This window comes from Pristis pectinata, chromosome 22 (genome assembly GCF_009764475.1).
Source record: "Pristis pectinata isolate sPriPec2 chromosome 22, sPriPec2.1.pri, whole genome shotgun sequence".
Taxonomy (NCBI): domain Eukaryota; kingdom Metazoa; phylum Chordata; class Chondrichthyes; order Rhinopristiformes; family Pristidae; genus Pristis; species Pristis pectinata.
The window spans coordinates 12319105-12331857 of NC_067426.1; the positions used below are offsets into that span (position 1 = coordinate 12319105).

The following is a 12753-nucleotide window of genomic DNA, read 5'->3' on the forward strand; positions in this document are numbered from 1 at the left end:
ACCTCCAGACTTGATCTCTATCCCTCTTGAGATGAAAGAGTACATTTTATAAACCAGTATAGAGACGATTCAATCCCTTGGTTTACTGACAGTTTGAAGTTTCTAACCCAATGATATTCATACCACAGCTCTTTGACGTACAGAGCTTCCAGTTTCTGTATTGGAATATGTAATTTTATTATACCAGTCTTGAGTATGGTAATTGTACACTTCCCACACTAGGACAGCAGTTTAAAAAAAATCAGAATTCTTTGAGCAATCACATGCATTCCTCTAGACATTGTTGCTTTAACATGTTTAGGTTCATGCCCACGGCTCAGGATACCGAAGAAAAGTATGAAGACCAATACTGGAGTATTTTGTGCAGTTCTGGTCACCACATTATAGAAAGGACATAATTGGACTGGAGACGTTGTAGACAAGGTTCAACAGGTTGTTGCCTGGGATGGAGAGTTTCAGCTGCGAGGAGACACTGAATGTGCTGGGTTTGTTTCTCTTGGCATGGAGAATCTAACTGAGGTGTACAAAGTTATCAAAGGCATAGCTAGGATAGAAAGTGGGAAACTCTTCCCCCTTAGCAGTAAGCATAGGTTTAACGAACGGTATAGGGGATTTGAGGAAGAATTTTTTTCACTGAGGGGACGTGGAGTTGGAACATGCAGCCTGAGGGGATGGTGGTGGCAGATTACTTTCACAATATTTAAGAACCTTAGATGGGTACTTGAAACACCTTGGCATGAAGGGCTACAGGACACGTACTGGGAAATGGGATAGTATAGATGGGTGCTTGATGGCCAGCACAAGCGTGGTAGGCCGAAGGGCCTGTTTAACCTCCTGTATGATTCTGACTCACCGGAATCACAAATTTTTAGAAAGGGATGGGAATGCTATTTCTTTTCGTCCACTAATGGAGGTAAATCCACCTGCTTAATATTGCAAGAGTTTGATTGCCCAATTCAGAATATCAAAGCTGAAGAATAATATATGAATTTGATTTTCTCTCCAGCACAACGGTCACTTTGAATTGCCGACTCAGGCGTAGAACCTGGCCTGACTGAGCACGTCTCAGAGGGACAGCTGTACAATTGGCAGCCGGATAATTAAATACATGCAATAAACAAGTTGGCTAAATTTAGTTTTTATTGCTCTGAATATTTTGATGATTTTTTTAGAGGAATTGGTTTTATCTAAAGCTGTATGTTTGATATGATTGTGTGTTTGGTAGGTGGTGTGCAAGACATCCATTATTCATTTGGTTCTTTTGGTCAATGCTTGTGAATGTGGCTCCAGAGTCTGGCTACTGAGTGCCACTGCTCCAGCCATTTGAAAGGTTGTTATTCTCACATTTAAAGCCTACTCATTTCCCTTTATCTAAACAATATCTCCCATAGTTTTCCTGATCATTTATTCAAGCCACTCATTCTCTTGGATTAATGCAGTGATCAGAATTAATTTGGTTTTGGAGCTGTTTTAACACCTGTACTGTGTATGAAGTCAAAACCATCCAACTCCAAATAATCACCACTTGTAGCAGACAAGTGGTTATGTTCTTTGGTAATCTTTTATATAATAGAAACATGAACAGATAGTTTTCATCAATCCAGTCGTGAATTACTGCTCTTGGCTAGGTTTAAAATCTGGGCCAAAGAGTAAATAAACCAGTTTATCATCGTATCGTAGTCTGAGTGCTATGTTAAAGACATTTCTTGCTTAATGAAGATTTCATGAAAAGGCAGTATGAAGTATAAAATGCTCCTGAACACACTTGGTTGTATATTCAGGGTTGTCAATCTTGTCTTGCTGTTGTGTTCAGTACTGTGACAGGTTGAAACATGTTGTTTTCAAACAAAAAATAGATAAATGAGTCATTTTATATCGCTTCTCTTACGATGGAAAAATTAGCCAAATAACAGAAGTGTAAGTGTGTACAAAACCCAATTTACAATCTGCAGTTTGACTCTTTGGTAATGGTGGCGAAATTGTCCTTCCTTGATTGATGCTGAAATCCCTAGTTACCAGTTTAAAATACTCCAACTATTTTTATTGTTCAATTGACCAACTAACATTGCAAAATTGAGAATTTTGAGCTGAAAGAAACAAAAGGGATTTCATTGATTAAAATACTTTGTTTTTAAAAATCATACGTAGATTCCAGTGTGGTCTATAAACCATTGTTCTTTAGGAACCCATTTCTCAGAAGAAGCTTAGTTGACATAAATAGCTGTCGTCAACTGGGTCTGTGGTATTCGGTGCACATCTCAGCATCATCCTCAAACTATTTTCTTTATAAAACCACAAACAACAGTTTCCTGTGCTGACTGACACTGATTGAGAATGACTTGTACCAAAGAGTATTTAAGTACTCAGTTCAAGTGTTGAAGAATTGAATCCTTGACAGGACTCCTGCTCAGCAGTTTAATTCTGTTTCCCAGTTTGACACCACCTGAATTTAACTGGGATTTTTTCCCCCTCCCAATGCATGTTTACAGCTGAGGAAGAGGAGCAGCATCCGTCAGTGGGCTCAGGGAATGACGTCTCCGGTTCAAATACGCCCACAGCACGGAGGAAGGGAAAATTTCCAGGATTTGGAAAAATATTCAAACCATGGAAATGGAGGAAAAAGAAAAGCAGTGAAAAGTTCAAGGAAACCTCTGCAGGTAAGAAACGGGGAACTGTTGTGGGAAATGCTTCCGTAATTTGAAAGAACAGTTTAATAAATGTAAGAATTTTACATTATTTTAAGTCATTCAGCCTTTCCACAGAACATTGTGAATTCTTTTAAGTCATAGAAACTGAAATTTTCATAGGACTCGGTGCCCTCTATTGGACATTGCATGAAACATTTGAGTTCATTTGTGCCATTCATTGTCTGGCAGCCTGCCAGCATTCATTGTCCGACTTGCAGCTTGCTCTAGTAGCATCTCGCGAGGTGCAAGAGAGGGGAGGTGCCATGGATATTGTATCCCAGCCACAGTGTGCACTTTCAGTAAAAGAAAAAATCAAATGTAGTGGGAGTGGATAATGAAAAGGAAGGTAACCATTCTGGGTAGCACCGTTAATTAATTAATTAGACTTGTAAAGTAATGCACTGAAGAGGGCATTTCTATTCTTTCATTTCATTGACTTTTCAACGAACCCCAGTCTCGCTGAAGTTCTCCTTCGACTATTTATTCAGTTCACTATTGAAAGTAACAATTGAGTCTGCTTCCTCTGCCCTGTCATGGTGTAATTCAGTGCAAAGCAATGTTGTCTCTCATTAGTTCTAGTTCTGCTGCCAAGTGCATTAAATCTGCCATCCTGATCCTCCTCCTGCTCGAAGCAGTTTTTCTCTATTAAAACTATTTGTAATTTTGAACTACATCAAATCACCTCTTAATCTTCACTGCTCCAGGTAGAACAATCCCAACTTTGCCACTTCATTCCTCCAATTGTAAGTCTTCATCCCTGGCACCAGTCTAGTAAATCTCTTCCAAAGAATCATGCTCAGAACTAAATCCAGGCCATCCCTGGGTTAAGAATTCCTGATTTATGGACACCTACATATGAATGAACTCCCATAATATTATTAAATTCAAAAGTCTGACATGTACGTACATTCGTTACTATGAACTGCAGAAATAGCTTCCTCTCTCTGCTTTTAGTAAATGTTCTTATCAGTGGTGTGCTTTTGATACCATTCATTACTGTGGAGATATGGTTAACATACAGAGTAATTTTTGAGTATTTACCAACTCATGGACAAAATCGACTTGTGGACATGTGTAAAAACGGAACCCTTTTATTACCCTGGGATGGCCTGTACATGACTTCAGCTGAAGCAAAATAAGGACTTTAACAGTTGGCGTAACTGATAGTTGAGAAATGTGGAGAACTCTTTGCCATTCAAAGTAGTGCCACAGGAGCATGTTGATCTGAAAGGGCAGATGAGGGCATGGTTTAAAGTCTTTCTCAGTCCTGTGTTGAGGCTGAAAGCTTCAATTTTGTACTCGAGTCACAGCAGTGTAACTTAAACTTGTAGCTCTGAGATCAACATGCGACCGAGAGAATCAAAACTAGCATCCGAAGGATAATGTGCAAGGTCTATAATGCAAAAAGTTAGAACAGGTGAGAATTTGAGCAGCTTTGGTTCACTGAAGTCACACAAGAAAATAGGAGCAGGAGCTGGCCACTGAAGCCTGCACCACAGTTCTGCAGCATCCTGTCTGATCTGTACCACGCCTCAACTATTCTGTGCCATTTGCCCACCACCCTCAAATCCATAATCTTTCAAAAAGTTACCTACCTTGTTTGTAAATACCTTCAGTGATTCACCTCCAGGGTTGAGAATTCCAAGATTCACCACGCTCTGCACAAAGGAATTCTTGTATACCTCAGTTTTAAACAATCAGCCTCTTACCTTGTAACCAAGTCCCCTTGATCAGGACTCTCCAACTGGTGGAAACATCTCAACATCTGTCTTGTCAAGCTTCCTTGGAATCTTGTATGTTTCAGTAAATTTATCCCTTTTAAAAGAATACATATCTAACTTTTTTTTAAGCCATCTGTGGTAGGACAACCCTTTCACTAGGAATTAGACTAATGAATCTCCTTTTGACTACCTCCAATGCTAGCAAATCCTTTCTTAAATAACAGGACCAAAACTGTACACAGTACTGCAAGGGCAGCCTTGACAACACTGTGCAGTTGTAACAATACTTTATTTCTAAACTCCAACCCCCCCTTGCCTTCCTAACTACTCATTGTGCCTGCGTGCTAACATTTTGTGTTCCGTGCTCAAGAACATCTAGATCCTTCTGTACAATCATTTGGAACCTCTTTCCAATTAGACAATAGTCTGCCATTTAATTCCTCCTACTGAAGTGCATGATCTCTCTTATTAAACTCCATTTGCCAAGTTTTCACCCACTCACTCAACCTATTTATGTCCTGAATCAGAGCCCACATTATCCTCATCACAGTATGCCCTTCCACCCATTTTCATGTCTTCAGCAAACCTGAACACCTTAACTCTGCCCTCATCAAGTTATTAATATAGGTAGTAAATAATTGATGGTCAAGAAATGGTTCTTGGGGCACTCGACTAGTTATATCCTTCCTGAGTGGAAAAAGGCGCATTTATTCCAACTTTCTGTCTTCTATGTGATAACCAGTGTTCAATCAATGTTAACACACTCCTGCAATACCATGAGCTCTTATTTTGTGCACAAGCCTTTATATTGACACCTTGTCAAATGCCTTTTGGAAATCAAAATGCACTGCATCTACCCCTTTATTAATTCTGCTTTTTTACATCCTTGATAGAATGGAACCTGTAATGTCATGTGTTTGGATATCCAGAAACAATTTTGTCCAACATGATCTTCTTTTCAAAAAAACTATGACTTGGTTTAATTAAGCTTCTCTATTTTTGCCTCTAGCATCTTGCCAACAATGCATGTTAAACTAACTGGCCTATAGTTTCCCACTTTTAAGTGTTTGTTTATTTTAAGAGGTAGGACTACTGGAGTTGTGGAATTCCACAAATTTGATGTTCCATTTAGATTAAGAGATGCTGAATGGAACTTCAGAACAAGTGGCAGAAAAAGAGAGATTACGAACAAGGAAATTGCATCCACCAATGCGTTTGAAATTAACTCAACTTGAACAACAATGTATTAATTTGTATGGGCAGGCTGGTTGGATGAGTGTGCATTTTCTTGTCTGTTCTTAATGTTCTTGACAACTACATCTATTTCTCATTTTCCTCCAAGCCCATGTTTTCTCAACAAAATTAGAAATCAAGTTTTTTTTAAGAAACAAGGTTCCATTATGGATATTCTTGAAATCCTTTTAAATTGGGTTTAAAAACTGTCAACAAGAATATTCAGCATAATATTAACATTTCAGAATGATTGATGGAACATAGAAGCAGGAGCCAGGAGTAGGCCATTTGGCCTTTCGAGTCTGCTTCACTCTTCAGCACATTCATAGCTGATCATTTGTTTCAATGCCATTTTCCTGCTTTCCCCCATATCTCTTGTCTTTTGTGCCTAGATATCTACTTCCTTTCTCAAATATGTTCAGTGACTTGGTCTCCACCACCTTCTGTTAGAGAATTCTACAGGTTTGCCACTCTCTGAATGAAGAAATTTCTCCATCTCAGTCCTCAATGTCTTACCCTGTATCCTGAAGCTATGACCTATTGTTTTGGACCCTTCAGCAGGAGGAACATTCTTCCTACATCCAGTCTGTCAATGCATTATCATTGTCTCAGAAAGTTTGCTTCATTGCCTCAGGAAATTGAGAAGTGAGTCCCAGAGTTTCTCTGAAATTTGTCTACAAGTTTTCCTTTTGTGTTTCATGCCTCTCCTGAGGTGAGCTTTATCTGTAGTGACAAAAGGTGGTATATATGAGGCTGCACTGTCAAACAGGCAGGGTGAATATCGAAAAGCTTGACAGTTTGTCTTACTGTCATCATTCATTAGTGTGGGCATCATCAGCAAGGCCAGCATTTTTGGCCGAGCCTAATTGTCCTTGAGAACATGACTGTAGACCACCAGGATGAACCACAGTTAGGTGAAAGGTTCAGAACTTTAATTAAATGATGATGAAGCAATGGTGATGATTTTCTTGCTCAAGTTGGTGTGTGATAGGATGGAAATTTGGTGTTCCTTAGAACCTAACGTCTATATCCATTTGGGTTGTTGAGATTACAGGTATGAAGCGTTGGCAAAGAAGCCCTAACAAGTGCTACCAATTCCTTTCATTTGAAGGTGTATATTGCGTCAAAGTAAGCTGGTAGAGTTAGGAGTGATTATTTAAGGTTATAGATGGCATGCCAGTCAAGAGGATTGTTGTTGCTTTAGTTCTTCCTAGATCAGCATTGCGAATAGCAACATTGAGAAGTTGTTGGCCTCATTGCCTCTGCCTCTCATCTTGAAGGTTGTTACTGGCTTATGATGCTGTAGTTGTGCATCACAGCTAAGTCTTAATTGGTCTCCAAAGGTCACTAAATATAAATAGGAATGTCTGGCTCTACTCTCCTTAACCCCTTGTGGGAGAATGGGAATTGCGTACTTTCGATGCCTGGTTCCAACTAATGTAGGCCTGCAGGATTTACCAATATGCTACCCCTTGGTTTCAAGCTTTCTGCAATTCAGACTAGATTTATCCTTCTAGCTCAACATTGAGAACACTATCTGTGCCTTTTAAAATATCCCACAATTGAGATTTAATTGCATTTTGCATCACCTTTCTCTATCAGAGCTCGAGGTGGAAAACTGATGTAAAATACAATTAAATCTCAGTTGGAATCACCAGGGTTAATTTCCAAAGTGAAGTATATTAACTATTTATACTTTGCAGGACAACTAAACAAACTAAGAGGTTGGAGATTGAAGGTAATTATGCATTTAGAAGATAAAATCTTTAACTTGGTTTAACCTGCTTGTCCTGTTTCCTTGGTTTCAATTACAATCCAGAATAAATATTAAATTCATTATTTTTTTGTTTCTCTTGTGATGGTATTTGCACATTCGCACATTCCTCCACATTGTTCAGGTAAGAGAAGAAGAGAAGTATTTGCTTTATAGGTGTACTGACCTGTCATCCAGGATATTTGAATAGAAAATATGAGATCAGGATATAATGCTTTGCATCTCAGAAATACTGATGTACCACTTCCTTTCGAGTAATTTCATTATTTGCAGTTCAGAACACTTGGGTTATGAAGATGTTGGAATTTAAAGCAAACCTATCAATGCTAATGGGAAGTCGAGGCTCCCCATAAGTAATTATGAGATCCGAACCCATCGTAATCCTAGTAAAATTAAGGTGGTTCATGGTGAAATATCCTGTATCCAATGACAAGGTCACATCTGGGAGTGCTTCACATCAGTGGTGCCACATCACGGGGCCCTTCCTGCATCCAACCTGAGCATTAGTCAACCTCATCTTCTCCCACCATCTTCAGTCCTGCTAGGCCTTGATAATTTAGCAGGGACTCACTTAGGGTTCTCCACCACAAGAGAAAGCAAAATATTAAGTGTGCTCACAAGGAGCATTGGCATAACTTTGGAGAGCAATTCTTTTACAGTGGCAAAGTTTCAGCACCACACAAAAGCCAGCTCAATACTCACCCACTTAAAGCGTAAAATCTTAATGGTACATATGTTCCTATATTTTGATGAGGTTTTTGATCTTCTCAAAAAACACAAGTCTGTTTATTCATTCACAGACTTGTTTATTACCTGCGCCTAATTATCTCTGAGCTGAGGAACTTGCTAGGCCGTTTCTGAGGGCGGTTAAGAATCAATCGCAGTGATAAGTTTGGTGTCACGTGGAGCCCAGACATGGGACATAAGGAAATTGTTGAATCAGATCGGGTTCCCTTTACACCAATTAAGTAATTTCATGGTCAGCGTAACTGATGCTAGTGTTTTATTGCTCAACAATAACCAAACTTAGTTCATGTTTTTTTTTCTTAATCTTTCCACTCAAGGTGATAGACTTTTTTTTATGAACTGCCGTTTGCCTCGGTGATCAGATGCCCCAGGCACATTGAACGAGTGACCATTCTACATGTGCAATTCCAAATGATGTGAAAGAGCATGCAACACTGTAAATGGCTGAAATTCAGCTCAGTGAAATTCAAGGGTTTGTGATTAGCAATGACACTGCCATCTAATTTTGTTTTTCTTTACCTTCTGTTTGCTTTCTGTATTCTGGCCCCCATTTTCTCATGGGGCTTGGAGATTAGTTGTTGTGTCACAGCAATCACCTTGTCATAGTTGAGCTAACAGAATTCACTGAATGGTTCAGTACTACACTGTTCTTCATTTGTCCATTAGGGCTGGTCCAATGATTTAGCATGATCTAGCTCACTAATCTACAGTTCCCAATAGCATATGGTGAAAGAAAGGTAATCTGTAAATGTAAGTGGTTTTATATCCTCATTTTATTGGATAAGCCATTGATGCAGCTGTTCAAATTGCAACTCTGTGAAACGTGCATTACAAAAAAAAGCTCTCGGTTAATCTCTTGTTGATTCAAAGTAGGCAATTAAGGGCTTGTTTGAGTTAGCTAGTTATTCATTTAGCACTGGAAAGCTCACTTTTCGACTAAAACAATTAAATTTTTGAATAGACCTAATAAGAAAGGTGAATATGAAATCTTCTGAATATATGGTGAATGATTTCTACAACTGAAAGTTCCATTTTCTCACACCGCAAAAAGCCTAAGCAAGTTTTTTCTTACACTTCAACCAAAATGTACTTGAAAGTAGGAAAGGAAAAAGGAGAGCTCTCTACTGCTGTAAGATGTTTATGACTTATAGATCATAGTCCATTGTGTCTGCCAGTTCTTTAAAAGCTATTCCATTATGATTAGAAACTGAATGGTGCAGATGCCAGTCAGTGGCTGTGTTCATGAAGCATTTGAAGTGCTTTGGTTGAAGTGATGATTTTCTTTACAAGATATTTCTTCCAATGTGCAAAGCAAGCTGTGAAAGTGTTACCAACATCAATCCATCAGTATGGGTGTCAAAAATCTGAATGCCTTGTTCTGTTAAAGCTGTTCAAAACTCTTCATTAAGGTAGATCAATAAGATTTAAGCATGGCAAAGGTCCCTTGACCCATTGTGCCTGTGTTGGCTCAGTGAAAGACCAATCCACTTAATCCTTTTCTAATACTTCCTGGTGAATATTTATGTTTTGAATATGTTTCAGCATGTGGTGGACTAAGTTTCCATAATATTTTCCAGTAGGATGTTCCATGACCTAAAAAAAAATCTCATGCAGAGAATTTCTGTTAGCTTTTGCCTCATTCTTTTGTTTGTGACTGGAGCTATATAATTTGTGCTTCATGAGGAAGCTTGTGGAAAAACATTTATTTGAAAGCCTGTTGACGGTAATGTTTTTATAATTCCAGTTTTGGACAGGAAATTATCTGTGAGACAGAGCAGAGCTGAACTGGTTAAGAAGGGAGTGTTGAAAGAGATTCCTGAACAAGGCAAGTATGATGTGTGCAGAATGAAGAGAGATTTCATCAAATAGTCAAATCAAATCATGAAATTAGATCCCTTCTCCCTATTAAGCACTTCAAGGAACACCTTAATGTAGTGTTGTCACCAGGATCTATTTCATTAAAATACAACGTGGGATTTGAGAAAATTTGCTAATCGTGAAAAGTATCCAGTTCATTGTAGAGTTAGCTGGTGTATGGACAGAGCATTCTGAGATCTGTAGCAGCAGCAGTTCGAACTGGTCATTACAGATCTGTCACTGACAATCAACATTGGGGCAGTAAATAAAACAGATCAGTGTACTTTTACTTGAAAATAATACACACAAAATGTGTACAGTTTGTTACTATTGATGCTAATGCCTGGTGACAACAGTAGTTGCAGTTCCTTTAACAAATCTGCTGTTGCTTTCACACTTCAAGCCTGCAATTCAGCATGATTGCTGCAAATCAGCTAATAACCTAAAGCAAATGGTTTAGTGTGATATGTTCTTCCCCTGAAGTGTCAACTTGTTTCTTGCAGGAGAAATGACTTTCTTCAGGAACTGGTTAGAATATGGAATTTGGTACGGTTGATGAACAACATAAGTCCAATTAAGGCCAATCTGAATACAGTTTGGAGGGTGGATAGATTAATACATTATGCCAGTGGGGTTCACTGATGGAAGGTGGTTTACATGGTGCATTACATCTTTCTTTATAAAAGCTCCTTGATGCTGAATAATTATATTAGATCTCTCAATCATATTGTTTTAATGAGAACCAAATAGGCAGAATGGCGCAGTTGTCTGCTGTAAATTCGGTAACTTTTGTAATTTGGAAAGTACTGGTTAAAAGAATGGGGGAAGCAGATTCATTTGTAACTTTCAAAAGGGAATTGGATGTCCAGTTGAAACTGAGACATTAGCTTGGACATGGGGAACGAGTAGGTGTACAGCCAATCAGATTGCTGTTTGATAAAGCCGTTATAGACATTGTCTCCTTTGTTGGAAAATTCTGAGGTATTCCAAACAATGAGGAAATAAGCTGGCCAATGGTCATAAAGATGTTAACATTTAAAGAAGCAATGTGATTGAGTTTTTTGTGGGGAAAAAAAATTGTTTTCAAAATAATTAATCATGTTGCAATCATTTACACGTTGAGATTGGAAGGATGAAGCCAAACTGACTTTCTTAAACCGGATGGGAGGGGAATGCAGAGGCGAGACGTCAGGCATATCTTTGACGTGAGGCAAAAAATTGCATTGTGTTGAAATTTGTTCATAACATGCAACAAGTAAATATATCAGAACCCTGCTACAAGCTTATAAGAGTTTATCTGAACCCTGATATAGTGGACTTGCTCTTCTGACCGAGTGAATTACTGGCTGAACCTACCCTTCCTAGTGCAAACCAGCCTGTTTTAGTACTTATATCCATGGTAGGTGTTGGGGCTGTTGGGTACAGTATCATATTTTTCAGTGTTGCAATGATCCTAGAACCCAAAAACCAGAAACAAACATGAGTGAATACAAGGATGGTAAAATCTGATTGACATTTGAGTTCCTGGGACTGAATGTGAGTAGATCAATGATGTGCAATTTCTTTAAGTTTAATAAATTGTAACAATTCTTTATGGGAAATTCTTATATTGAGCTGGGAAGGGGGATTTTGTGAGGATAGCAATGGTTACATTCGTGTAAGAGAATCTAAAGTGTAGCATGTACAGTGAAGGATATATCTGATCTATTGAGGGGGGAATCATTGGGGAGTTCATTAACAGGTTCCTAAGTTGTATTGGCACTGTAGGAGCTGAAACCAGCTTTTGCTGATGGCAGATTTTGCTATTGTGTGATATTAAGTTGCTTGCCAGTGTTGTACTGGCTCACTGTTTCATTAAAGCTGCAGCCCTTTGCAAATCTCTGATTAGATTGAAGTGTTATGTACTGTACTGTATAGATAGGGTATAAAGGTTCCGGTGTAGATTTACCAGGATGACGGCTAGGGCTGGAGGTCAGGAGGGGTGAGGTTGGAGTTCTTTGTGTAAATGAGATTGTTTTCATTAGAGCAAACAGGAAATCTAATAGATATTTTAAGTGATGAGTGGTTTTAGTAGGCAGAATCTGTTTCTACTGACACATATGATGGAAAGGCATCAGTGGGAGACTAGAAATTTCTTCATATGTTGGATCTGTAATCTTCCACCTGAAAGAATGAAGGATTCTGATTCCACCAATACTCTTAAATATTTGGCCTTCCTTCAGGAGGGTTCAGTTTCAGGGCTTGTTAATCGTAACCGAATGTCATTTGAAAGAACTAACACAAGCAAAAATGGGCTAAGTGGCAGCTTCTGTCCATAGAACCATAGAACAATACAGGCCCTTCGGCCCACCATGTTGTGCCAACCTTCAAACCACTCCTAAGACTATCTGACCCCTTCCTCCCACATATCCCTCTATCTTAAATTCCTCCATATGCTTATCTAACAATCTCTTGAACTTGGCCAACGTATCAGCCTCCACCACCACCCCAGGCAGCACATTCCATGCACCAACCACTCTCTGGGTGAAAAACCTCCATCTGACGTCTCCCTTGAACTTCCCACCCATTACCTTAAAGTCATGCCCTCTTGTATTGATCATTGGTGCCCTGGGAAAGAGGTGCTGGCTGTCCACTCTATCTATTCCTCTCAATATCTTATATACCTCTATCATGTCTCCCCTCATCCTCCTCCTCTCCAATGAGTAAAGCCCTAGCTCCTTTAGCCTCTCCTCAT

At 39.0% G+C, this 12753-nt stretch overlaps 1 protein-coding gene across 11 annotated transcripts in view; it reads left to right on the forward strand.

The window, feature by feature from the left end:
• Positions 1 to 12753, forward strand: part of LOC127581662 (phosphatase and actin regulator 4-like) — a 129346-nt gene that overhangs the window by 94040 nt on the left and 22553 nt on the right. For 8 of the 11 annotated variants that reach the window (XM_052036249.1, XM_052036247.1, XM_052036252.1 and 5 more), the window contains one exon: positions 2490 to 2657. The gene's annotated coding sequence lies outside the window, so the exon portion shown is untranslated. Of the gene's footprint in view, positions 1 to 2489; positions 2658 to 9906; positions 9988 to 12753 lie in introns of all 11 variants that reach the window. The other 3 variants (XM_052036246.1, XM_052036244.1, XM_052036243.1) reach the window with 1 other exon arrangement.